The following is a 13,453-nucleotide window of genomic DNA, read 5'->3' as shown; positions in this document are numbered from 1 at the left end:
AGAGCTTTGCACTTGGATTTAACTTTCAGTGCCATAGCCTTGAGTCGCCACATATAATGGGGGCTGCAATGGGTGGAAATGTTGGCTTTCTGCATTGCATTCAAAGGGCTCAGAGACGCCGTGAGAGAGTGCCAGTCATGGCCAGACGGAGAAGGGCCAACAGGCGTCAGCACAGGAGGCCTTACCCACCCAGGCTATACCGCCAGCAGTTCTCATATCTGAACATGTCTGAGGAGCAGTGTGTTCGGAGGCTGCAATTCAGAAGGGAGGTGGTCACTGAGATCTGCCACCTGCTTTGCAGAGATCTGCAGCCACAGCTGAGGAGCAGGACGTCTCTGTTGGTGGCAGTGAAGGTGACGGTGGCTCTCAACTTCTATGCCACCGGCTCCTTCTAATCCGCTACTGGGGACATTGCCAACATCTCCCAGTTCACGGTAAATTGCTGCATCCGCCAGGTGACCAATGCCCTTTTCAGAAGGAGACGTTAGTACATCTCCTTCCCCATGACCCTGGACAAGCAGCAAGAGCGTGCAATGGGATTTGCAAGAATAGCGGGCTTCCCCATGGTCCAGGGCGTAGAATTGATGAACCAGCAATGGTCAGGCCTTGCTTCAGGGCTGCAGTGTGCAGGGCATGGCATGCCAAACAAGTCGACGCTCCCCCTTTAAGAGCTGACCGGCGCCAGCGTGTTTGCCTTCATTCAGACACTCGCTGCGCCCGCCCTCGGTGTTAGCGCCTCGGCAACCTCTTGGGGCGATGCAACTCAATTTCGGCGAAGGGGGTGCTAAGTTGCGCCGGGCGCTAAATTTAACTGAAAGGATTCGCAAATTTCATGTCTCCCCCGAGGATTTACTTTTGGTTTATTAAAGAAACCCTGGTTGGACTGAGTTTAAAATCCAGGGCTCAACAAGATGGCTGCGGTCAGCCTCATGGCCAAAGCCTGTAAGTTTCAGTTTGGACTGACAAGCTTGTATTCTGATGACTGTGAGAAGGAACTTTCCAGAACTTGAATGCAGACAGACCTTCTGCATTTATGCATGAGAAACAAACCCAGTGGCATTCGGGCCTCTGATTAAAAGCCATCAAGGTTGTTTACACAAACAATCAAGAGCAGTCAAGGCCTATTCAATATGTAGTGGGACAAGCTCAGCTGCATTCAGGCCTTCGTTTAGAGGACATTGTTTACCCAAGTGCTTCAAAACGATCAACGGGGCATTCAGACTGGAATGGCCCCATCACGAAACTAGTTGGACAAAGGGGAACACTGATGAGGCGTTTAAAACTGATTACCGGCCATCCAGGTCAATGGGCCCAGATCGGTACCTTTTGTATGAGTTTCAATACGTCCAGATTAGACAAAATAAATGAGCTGATCTGGTGGGAGATAAGGGCTACCGGGAAGGGTATAACTAGTCCCTCGGGAGGCCATTTCTCTCTCCTGCCTCGCCTCTGGTGCCCTGCCTTACCATCAACCCAGCAAAAAGGACCGTCGACGAAGAGCCCGTCCACGGAAGTGGAATACCCGCAGTTACTTTTAAATTACTGGGGTATCTCTGCTTTGGGCGGTGAAAACCTAAGACATCGGCAGGCAACAGGGCACAGAGCAGGCGATTCAACATCCTATCAGCATCAATTTTCTGGCCCACCACAAGATAATCTAGATAGGTGTAAAGGGTGGGAGTTAAGGGGAATTGCTAAAGTGTAATTTTAGTCATTTTCCCTCGATGTGTCCGTTTTTCCTCCCCCGTTAAGTGTAATTGTGCTGCATCCATAGTGATTCTCTCTGTATAGTAATTGTTCTCTATTTTAATAAACATTGGTTTTCTTTGCACCGAACCACTGGTCTCGTTTGTCTATATCGCTACTTGTAAATAAGTCCGGTGGTCAGAACCAAAGGGGAAGCGATTCAAACCGCACGGGGCTGGGGCAGCTCAGGCACACGACTGACTGACCAGACACAAACCCCAAACCCAAACCCCCTACAGAAATGGCGACCACAGCAGGACCATCGGCGACAGTATGCGATATGACAGACAGTGGTGTGGAGGGAGAAACCGCAATGGAAGAGAGGTTGTCCACTTATGTGTGCAGAAAGGTCAATATCGCCAAGAAATGGGTGGGCTCTATGTTAAAGGCCGAGCGTCCCGTAGACGCCGCCACCCAGTGGACGGCGAGTAAACAGCATAAGAGGGCAATTGAAAAGGCAGTCTGGTTAATGTGTTACAAGAAACAAGTCCTAGTGCTGGACAGTGTTGTAGCAGCACAGGCTGCCAAGCTCAAGAAATTGGCCCTGGGAATGCAGGATAAGGTTTTAGCGGAAGAGAAAGTGCTAGTGGCACTTCAGGCGTTAAGCCAAGAAAGAGCGCGGACGTCAAAGGAACACCAGGGAAAGGTAGAGCACCTGGAGGCCCGGGCCGTTGAAGTGCAACGGGAACACCAGGCAAAGGTAGAGCGCCTAGAGGCCCGGGCCGGCGAAGCACAATGGGAACATCAGGCAAGGGTAGAGCGCCTGGAATACCAGACCACTGAAATTAAATCCAGCGCCAGGCGCAAGATGGAGCACTTTTAATACCAGGTCAGAGAGGTGAGGGGCAGCGAGATAAGGCTGCAGGACACAATTTGCGACCTCACCCAAGAATTAAAAGGCAGCATACAAGTTAGCCTGCAACCGGGGGTTCGAGGAGGCAGATCACGGGCCCTGTAGGGAGGAGATAGAAAGCTTGGGCATGGCCTTATCGAGGGCAAAGGGCATGGTATGCCTCATCAGCCCGAAGGCAGGCCAGTCGGACTTTACCAGCAACCAAAACAGAACCGTCCCATAGGCAGCACCCAGAACAAAGTTGGCTAGGGAATCAGAGGTCCCACGGCCACCACCCATAGCTCCGAGTTTTCAGGACTTCTGGCAGCAAGGGGGGGTGGAGGATGAAGTGGTAGGGGAAGCACAGCAGGCCCCGCTAGATAGACCGGGGCCAGGACCAGTGTACCTCCTCCGACAACAGAGGTACAGCCTGCCCGTTGATGACGAGGACCCAGGGGACATCCAAAATCAGTTTGTGGTGCCGCATGGCACCCAACAGCTCAGGGCCATGGTTAGTCACATCCCCAAGCTCACTGAAAAGGGAGACCCCTCTCTGCACTTCAGGGGGATAGAACAGGCAGCGTGCGTTAATGACTGCGATGACGCAGAGCAAGCTAAGATGCTGCTGTTTTCTCTAGGGAGTGATCTCCTCCAGACCCTATCTGATGAATGTAAAAAGGGGCAGAAAGATTGAGGATTTGAGGAACGAGATATTGGAGGCCATGGGACTCAATGACGGCAGTCCGTTCACCCGGGTGGAAAAAACGGTACAGCTCCCAGGGGAGTCCCCGCAGGCATTCGCAGACAGGCTGTGGCCAGTCTACTGGAGCGCATACCCAGGAATGCCAGCGCGGACATTACTGAACCAAGTCCAATTGACCCACTGGCTCCGTTGTCTAATGACAAACTGCCTGCCCCAAATCCGAGCCCAGGCTGCGGCCTGGTTTGACCCCCGAAACCCCCAGACCACCGAAGAAACGGTGATCCGCCAGCTCACAGTAGTGTTTAGGAATATGAGGGGTATCGAGACGCCCCAACCCAAGGGAAAAGTCCATGAGGTTAAACCTGGGGGCCAGAATAAGTAAGAGTGGCACCAGGAGGGGAACCATCCCTCCCAGACTAAGTTAAACTGTTACGGGTGCAGGAAGGATGGCCACTGGCGCAAGGATTGTAAAAATCCATGGAAAGACAATAAAGTAAAGAACTCCACAGCCCCAGCCCAGAAGGCAAAGACGGAAATTGCTCCCGCTGCGATCGAGTCATTTTTCAAGACCATGCGATCTCTTATGACCAGCCAGGGGAGAATAGTAGCCACCACCAGTGTTGTAATCCCATCAGCCCCAGAAAGACATGCACAGGAAGAGACCTCCTGTAAAATGGAGGAATACCTGTGGTGCCAGGTTGCGGAGGCTAAGTTAGTTGAGCAGACTTTAAGGGAGGAGAATGCTAGGTTAACAGCGAGGACTGTCAGCTTAGAGGGTCAGCTAAGGGTTTTTAAAATGGTTCATGACCAGTGTGAGCTGTTTGAGCCGGAGGCGAAGAAGCAGGCAGCTGGGATTCAACCCGAGGTTAGAAATCCTCAGCCCACAGCGGGTACGCGCATGCAGGCTGCACACGTAGGCGCAGTCGCGTGCGTCGGAGAAGTTCCCCAGCACTTTGTCCAGACCAATCCCCCTCTCCTATGGGATTCTGAGGAGGAGGAGCCCGAATCAGATGGCCCTGCCCCCAAACTGGGTTTTGAACCTGGAGGGGAAGACCTTCAGCCACTGGCAGCCGGTGGCGAGGGATTGCCCTTCCCCAGTTCAGGTTTGGGAGGGGAGGGACCCGAGGGAGAAGGCCCCCAGCCAGCGAGGACTGTGACCCGAGCCAAGGGTCCGCTCGCCACGGTAGCCCCACCAGTAGCACTCCCTAGGAGGTCTCCTCGGCCACCCCAGCCCAGAAAAGTATGTTCACCGGCTCTTCAGTTAAAAAGGGCGGCCTCCCGTGTCAGGGAGAAGCCGAAAGACAGAAGTCCCCAGTCAGCAGCCATAAGCTGCGAGGGACCAGAAGTGGAGATCAGTCCAGCTTTGCCGCAGGTAGCCTGCAACAGTCCTAACAGAGATTAGGCTGGCCACTCGGAGACGGGCGGCAGGTGTACATAGCTTTGTTTAAGTTTAGTAATGTGTATAAGGTTAAGTTAGGGTGTTTTAATTTAATTCTATGTAAGGAACCGGTAGTCTATAAGTTTTAAGTATGGAACCGTTCCAGAGTGCTGTGTACGTGAACCGAGGTCGTGGGACCCGATCACACTCCCCCCGAGCCAGGGAGCCTCCAGGGAACCTAGCTAGATGCTTTTATGTCTTTTTCAGAATTTCGAAATGTGCGGAGGCATAATCCTGCTTGCCCTGTTCGGGCTGAGCCTCGCGAGAAGGGGCAATGTCGAGGACCATCATATCTTCGGATGCTCAGGGAAGAGAGCGCCCCTAGCACACGAGGGAAGTGTTCTATGGGAGGCGGATAAAATCACCTCGTATGTCCACGAGGGGAGCTGGCCAGGATGACTGGGATCCAATTCGACCCAATATTCTAGTGAGACTAGCTTCACGTATGGGGAGGCCTCCTTCCAGTGCCCGAGGATTCGAATCGTCACCCCAAGGATTAGCATCGTCGTGGGCAAAAGAATATGTTTGACGTGTAAAGGGAACGTTCCCCTGGATAGGTGGTGGTGGCTCAGAAAGTTAAGCAAAGACATGGGGAACCCCAGGGTAGAGTGGGAAAGGTTAGGGAATAACACTCAAAGGACCATTTCAGGGACCCAGGGAGGGTTAAGTGTGTGCTGGGATAAATGGTGGGAACCGGATCAGGGGACCTATGTCTGTATGTGGGGATCAGAAAAGGCCTGCCCCACAGGCATTTCCATCATTTTCCACAGCCAGAGGACTGGAGGTAGATAAACAATGGCAAACATTTAAAGATAGAATGACAAAATTGCAAAAATTGTTTATACCAATCTGGCATAAAAGGAAATCTAAAAAGGTGACTCAACCGTGGATAACAGGGGAAATTAGAGACAGCATAAAATCCAAAGATAGGGCGTATAAAATAGCCAAAAAAAGCGCCAGAGCGGAAGATTGGGAACAGTTTAAGATAGAGCAAAGGAGGGCAAAGGGCATGATCAAGAGGGGCAAAATAGCTTACGAAAACAAGCTGGCGGAAAATATAAAAACTAACTCCAAAAGCTTTTATAAATATATCAAAAGGAAAAGACTGGTGAAAACCAAAGTTGGTCCATTGCAGTCAGATACGGGGGAATATATAATGGGAAATAAGGAAATGGCAGATCAACTAAATGCATACTTTGGGTCAGTCTTTACGAAGGAAGACACAAAAAACCTCCCTGGGATATCGGGAAAAATAGGGACATTGGCAAAGGAGGAACTGACGCAAATCAATATCTCTAAGGATATGGTGTTAAGGAAGCTAAAGGGATTGAAGGTGGACAAATCCCCAGGGCCTGATAACATGCATCCTAGGGTACTGAAGGAGGTGGCCCTAGAGATAGCGGATGCACTAAGGATGATTTTTCAGAATTCATTAGACTCGGGAACAGTGCCGATGGATTGGAGGGTAGCTAACGTTACCCCACTATTCAAAAAGGGGGGTAGGGAAAAAGCAGGTAATTACAGACCTGTAAGCCTTACATCAGTTGTGGGCAAAATGCTGGAGTCCATCATTAAGGATGAAATAGCGGAGCACTTAGCAAATGGGGACAGGATAGGACAGAGTCAACATGGATTTACAAAGGGTAAATCGTGCTTGACTAATCTATTGGAATTTTTTGAGGGAGTAACTGGTAGAATAGATGGGGGAGAGCCAGTAGATGTGGTGTACCTGGACTTCCAAAAGGCCTTCGATAAGGTCCCACATAAAAGATTAGCATGGAAAATTGAGGCTCATGGGATAAAGGGGAAAGTTTTGGCGTGGATAGGGAACTGGCTGTCAGATAGAAAACAGAGAGTTGGAATAAACGGCTCATTTTCTGAATGGCAGGCAGTAACAAGTGGGGTACCACAGGGATCTGTCCTGGGCCCCCAGCTGTTCACAATTTACATTAATGACCTGGATCAGGGAGTCGGATGCAGCATTTCCAAATTTGCAGACGACACTAAACTAGGAGGGGGGGTGGGCTCAGAGGAAGAGACCAGGAAGCTCCAGAGCGATTTGGACAGACTGGGCGATTGGGCGGATAAATGGCAGATGCACTATAATGTGGACAAGTGCGAAGTTATCCACCTTGGGTGCAGGAACGGGAGGGCAAATTATTATTTAAATGGCAATAGATTGGGAGAGGGGGAAGTACAGAGAGACCTGGGTGTTCTTGTACACCAGTCACTGAAGGCGAGCATGCAGGTGCAACAGGCGGTCAAGAAGGCAAACGGTATGCTGGCCTTCATAGCAAAAGGGTTAGAATACAGGAACAGGGATACCTTGCTGCAGCTGTACAGGGCACTGGTGAGACCACACCTCGAGTACTGTGTACAGTTTTGGTCGCCTCATCTGAGGAAGGATGTTCTTGCCATGGAGGGGGTGCAGCGGCGATTCACCAGGCTGATACCAGGAATGGCGGGAATGACCTATGAGGAGAGACTATGTAGTTTAGGGATGTACACACTGGAGTTTAGAAGATTGAGAGGGGACCTCATAGAAGTGTATAAAATTCTGACAGGTCTAGACAGACTGGATGCAGAAGGAATGTTTCCCTTGGCGGGTGAGAACAGAACTAGAGGACATAATTTAAGGATAAGGGCTAAACCATTTAGGACAGAGATGAGGGGGAATTTCTTCACTCAGAGAGTGGTGAACCTGTGGAACTCATTGCCACAGAGGGCAGTGTACGCCAGCTCATTAAATATATTTAAGAGGGAATTAGATATATTTCTACGGGCAAAAGGGGTTAAGGGTTACGGAGAGAAGGCGGGGACGGGATACTGAATTAAAGGATCAGCCATGATCTCATTAAATGGCGGAGCAGGCACGAAGGGCCGAATGGCCTACTCCTGCTCCTATCTTCTATGTATCTATGTATCTATGTATAACTGGAGGGGGATGGACTGGGAGTCTCACCTGGACGCATGCGCGATCCCATACTCCCCAATCTCGGTTAATGCCACTGAACTAGTGACCCACCCCGACAGCCCCTGCCCACGACCCCGACGTCACGGACAGTAGCAGAGGGATGCCCCGCCACCACCAAGGGACCAGGGAACGGCCTGGTGTTAGTACCCACAGACCAGGTGCTGTATCAAGGGGAGCATTACACGGTGGCCTCTGTGATTTTAAACCTCACTGAGGTACACTTACCCACGTGGTGCCCCGCAGAGACTGCCAAATTGTATCAAGCCCTATTAACAGAGTGATGCACTATCAACAACACCAAAGACTACGAGTTGAACTTATACGAAGTAGGCTTTTATTGACTGGAGCATGCCTCTGCTAGTGGATCCATCCTAAGAGCTCCCGGGGGAAGGGTGGTGAGTCACCTTTATACCCGGGCTTAGGGGTGGAGCCAGGGGCGGAGACATGCCTGGACCTGTACAGAGTTAACAGTGGTTTACCACACAGACACGTACAGAGTTAGCAGTGGTTTACCACATTCACCCCTCGTTTAAAAAAGAGTCCGGCGGGGTGAAGTGTTTCAAAAGTTCGTATACGAAAGTCTCTCCGGGGGTCTTGTCTGCCGTAATGATCTTCGTGGTGCCGGTTGCGGCGGTTCTTTGCCCGCGGCCGCTTCTCGCGTGGGACGGAGCACTGGCGTGCCGTCCTCTCGGGGTAGGGATGGCACCGGCATGTCGTCAGTTCGTGGTAGACACCCTGGTGGTGCGTCGTGGGTAGTGGTGGTGGGTGGAGGTAGTGGATTGGTGATCGATGGTGTTTTGGGTGGTACCTGAGGGTGCGAGGTCTCGAATTGAGACTGTGTCCTCCCGCCCGTCAGGATACGCCACGTAGGCGTACTGTGGGTTGGCGTGGAGGAGGTGAAGCTTTTCGACCAGGCTCCTCACATGTTTCCTGAGCAGGACGGGTCCCGGAGACGTTAGCCATGGCGGTAGTGATGTCCCCGAGGTGGATTTCCTGGGGAAGACGAACATCTTCTCGTGAGGGGTGGTGTTTGTGGCAGTACAGAGCAGTGATCGTATGGAGTGCAGCGCATCGGGGAGGACATCTTGCCAGCGGGAGATTGGGAGGCCCTTGGATTTTAGGGCGAGCATGGCGGTCTTCCACACCATTGCGTTCTCCCTCTCTACCTGTTCGTTACCCCGGTGGTTGTAGCTGGTAGTCCTGCTCGTGGCTATGCCCTTCTCGAGCAGGTACTGGCGCAGCTCGTCGCTCATGAACGACGAGCCCCTGTCGCTGTGGATGTAATTGGGGAAGCCAAATATGGCGAACAGGTCGTTGAGGCACCTGATGACTGTGGCGCTGGTCATGTCCGGGCAGAGGATGGCAAAGGGGAAACGGGAGTACTTGTCAATAATATTGAGGAAGTACGTGTTGCGGTCAGAGGAGGGAAGGGGCCCCTTGAAATCGACGCTGAGATGTTCGAAGGGGCGGGTGGCTTTAATCAGGTGTGCCCTGTCTGGCCTATAAAAATGCGGTTTGCATTCGGCGCAGACCTGGCAGTTCCTGGTCATGGTCCTGACCTCCTCGATGGAGTAAGGCAGGTTGCGAGCTTTAATAAAATGGAAGAACCTGGTGACCCCCGGGTGGCAGAGATCATTGTGGAGGGTCCGTAGCCTATCGACTTGTGCGTTGGCACATGTCCCACGGGATAGGGCGTCTGGGGGCTCATTAAGTTTCCCGGGCCGGTATAAGATATCGTAGTTGTAGGTGGATAACTCGATCCTCCACCGCAATATCTTATCATTTTTGATTTTCCCCCTTTGTCTGTTGTTAAACATAAATGCTACTGACCGTTGGCCAGTGAGCAGGGTGAAACGTTTACCGGCCAGGTAATGCCTCCAGTGCCATACAACCTCCACTATCGCCTGGGCCTCCTTCTCGACTGAGGAGTGTCGAATTTCGGGGCCCTGGAGGGTCCGTGAAAAGAAGGCCACGGGTCTCCCCGTCTGGTTAAGGGTTGCGGCTAGGGCGAAGTCAGATGCATCGCTCTCCACTTGGAAAGGGATGGACTCATCCACTGCGTGCATTGTGGCCTTCGCAATGTCCTCTTTTATGAGGGTGAAGGCCGCACGGGCCTCTGCCATCAGGGGGAAGGAGGTTAGAGTCATAGAGTCATAGAGTTACACCGCACGGATAGAGGCCCTTCGGCCCATCGTGTCTGCGCCGGCCATCAAGCCCTGTCTAATCTAATCCCATATTCCAGCATTTGGTCCGTAGCCTTGTATGTTATGGCATTTCAAGTGCTCATCCAAATGCTTCTTAAATGTTATGAGGGTTCCTGCCTCCACAACCCTTTCAGGCAGTGAGTTCCAGACTCCAACCACCCTCTGGGTGAAAAAGTTCTTTCTCAAATCCCCTCTAAACCTCCCGCCCTTTACCTTGAATCTATGCCCCCTAGTTATTGACCCTTCTACTAAGGGAAAAAGCTCCTTAGTATCCATCCTATCTATGCCCCTCATAATTTTGTACACCTCAATCATGTCCCCCCTCAGCCTCTTCTGCTCCAAGGAAAACAAACCCAATCTGCCCAGTCTCTCTTCATAGCTGAAGCGCTCCAGCCCTGGTAACATCCTGGTGAATCTCCTCTGCACCCTCTCCAAAGCGATCACATCCTTCCTGTAGTGTGGCGACCAGAACTGCACACAGTATTCCAGCTGTGGCCTAACCAGTGTTTTATACAGCTCCATCATAACCTCCTTGCTCTTATATTCTATGCCTCGGCTAATGAAGGCAAGTATCCCATATGCCTTTTTCACCACCTTATCCACCTGTTCCGCCGCCTTCAGGGATCTGTGTACTTGCACACCCAGATCCCTCTGGCCCTCCGTCTTGCCGAGGGTCTTACCATTCATTGTGTATTCCCTTGCCTTGTTAGTCCCCCCAAAGTGCATCACCTCGCACTTTTCCGGGTTAAATTCCATTTGCCACTGTTCCGCCCATCTGACCAACCCATCTATATCGTCCTGCAGACTGAGACTACCCTCCTCACTATTTACCACCCTACCAATTTTTGTATCATCCGCGAACTTACTGATCATACCTTTTACATTCATATCCAAGTCATTAATGTAGACCACAAACAGCAAGGGACCCAGCACCGATCCCTGTGGTACCCCACTGGCCACAGGCTTCCAGTCACAAAAACAACCTTCGACCATCACCCTCTGCCTTCTGCCACTAAGCCAGTTTTGTATCCAATGTGCCAAGGCACCCTGGATTCCATGGGCTCTTACCTTCTTGACCAGTCTCCTGTGTGGGACTTTATCGAAGGCCTTACTGAAATCCATGTATACCACATCCACTGCGTTACCCTCATCCACACACCTAGCCACCCCCTCAAAAAATTCAATCAAATTAGTCAGACATGATCTTCCCTTGACAAAGCCATGTTGACTATTCCTGATTAATCCTTGCCTCTCCAAGTGGAGACTAATTTTGTCCCTCAGAATTTTTTCCAATAATTTTCCTACCACTGATGTTAGGCTCACTGGCCTGTAGTTCCCCGGTTTTTCCCTACTCCCCTTCTTGAATAATGGTACTACATTAGCGGTTCTCCAGTCCTCTGGCACATCCCCTGTGGCCAGAGAGGTTCTGAATATATGTGTTAGAGCCCCCGCAATCTCTTCCTTTGCCTCACACAGCAGCCTGGGATACATTTCGTCCGGGCCTGGGGATTTATCCATTTTTAGGCCTGCTAAAACCGCCAATACCTCCTCCCTCTCGATGTTAATATGTTCGAGCATATCACAGTCCCCCTGCCCTATTTCTATGTCTACATCGTCCTTCTCCATAGTGAAAACAGATGCAAAAAATTCATTTAGAACCCCTCCTACATCTTCCGGCTCCACACACAGATTGCCACTTTTGTCCCTAATGGGCCCTATTTTTTCCTTAGTTATCCTCTTACCCTTAATATACTTATAAAACATCTTAGGGTTTTCCTTTTATTTTGCTCGCCAGTGTTATTTCATGGCCCCTCCTTGATCTCCTAATTTCTTTTTTAAGTATCCCCCTGCACTTTTTGTACTCCTCTAGGGCTTCCTCCGTCTTTAGCCTTTTGTATCTGCCAAAAGCCCTCCTTTTTTTCCTAATCCATTCTCGTATATCCCCTGACATCCAAGGTTCCCTGTGGTTTTTGGAACCACCCTTGACCTTTACGGGAACATGTTGCCATTGTATGATCTCAATCTCCCTTCTGAAAGCCTCCCATTGCTCCAATGCGGATTTTCCTACAAGTAGCTGATCCCAGTCCATTTTGGCCAGATCCTGCCTTATCCTATTAAAATCGGCCTTCCCCCAATTTAGAACCTTTATTTCCGGCCCATCCCTGTCCTTTTTCATGACCACCTTAACTCTCACCATATTATGGTCACTGTCACCAAAGTGCTCACCTACTAGCACTTCTTCCACTTGGCCGGCCACATTCCCTAGAATTAGGTCCAGTACCGCCCCCTCTCTTGTTGGACTTTCTACATGCTGGCTCAAAAAGCTCTCCTGGATGCACTTTAAGAATTCAACACCCTCTGAGCCTTTCACACTCTGACTATCCCAGTTAATATTGGGGAAGTTGAAATCCCCCATTATTATTACCCTATTGTTTGCACATTTCTCTGAGATTTGCCTACACATCTGTTCCTCTATCTCCCCCTGACTGTTTGGGGGCCTATAGTACACTTCCAGCAAAGTGCTTGCCCCCTTTTTGTTTTTAAGCTCATTAGAGGAACCTGCTAATATATCATCCCTCCTTATGGCAGTAATTGATTCCTTAATTAATATTGTGACACCCCCTCCTCTTATCCCTCCCCCTCTGTCTCGCCTGAAGATTCTGTACCCCGGAATATTGAGCTGCCAGTCTTGCCCCCTCCCTCAACCATGTCTCCGTGATAGCAACAATATCGTACTCCCATGTGTTTATCAACACCTTCAGTTCATCCACCTTATTTGCAAGACTCCTTGCATTAAAATAGATGCCATCCAGCCTTGCCCTTATATATTTGCCCTGTCTACCAGGCTGACTTGTTTTTTTCTCTATAATTGGCAGCCCATCACCCCTCTGTATCCCATCCCCCTGCCAAGTTAGTTTAAACCCCCCCCCAACAGTGCTAGCAAACCTCCCCGCAAGGATATTTGTCCCGCTCTGGTTCAGGTGCAACCCGTCCGACTTGTACAAGTCCCACCTTTCCCAGAAGCAGGCCCAGTGATCCAGGAAACTAAAACCCTCCCTCCTGCACCAACCCTTTAGCCACGCACTCATCTGTTCTATCCTCCTATTCCTATACTCACTAGCACGTGGCACTGGGAGTAATCCAGAGATTACAACCTTTGAGGTCCTGCTCTTTAATCTGCTACCTAGCTCTCTAAATTCTTGATGCAGGACCTCATCCCCCTTCCTACCTATGTCGTTGGTCCCAATGTGGACCACGACCTCTGCCTGCTCACCCTCCCCCTTAAGAATGCCCTGTAGCCGCTCAGTGACATCCATAACCCTGGCCCCAGGGAGGCAACAAACCATCCTGGAGTCACGTTTGCGGCCACAGAAACGCCTATCTGTTCCCCTTACGATAGAATCCCCTACCACTATTGCTCTTCCACTCTTTTTCCTCCCTTTCTGAGCGGCAGAAGCGTCCCTGGTGCCAGGAAGTTGGCTGCTGCTGCTTTCCCCTGGTGAGTCATCCCCCTCAACAGTATTCAACTTGGTATACCTGTTTGAAAGGGGGATGA

This window comes from Somniosus microcephalus, chromosome 2, assembly GCF_052327205.1.
Source record: "Somniosus microcephalus isolate GS21.2 chromosome 2, FLI_Smic_1.0, whole genome shotgun sequence".
NCBI classification, from domain to species: domain Eukaryota; kingdom Metazoa; phylum Chordata; class Chondrichthyes; order Squaliformes; family Somniosidae; genus Somniosus; species Somniosus microcephalus.
Note: the sequence above shows the minus strand (reverse complement) of the source record.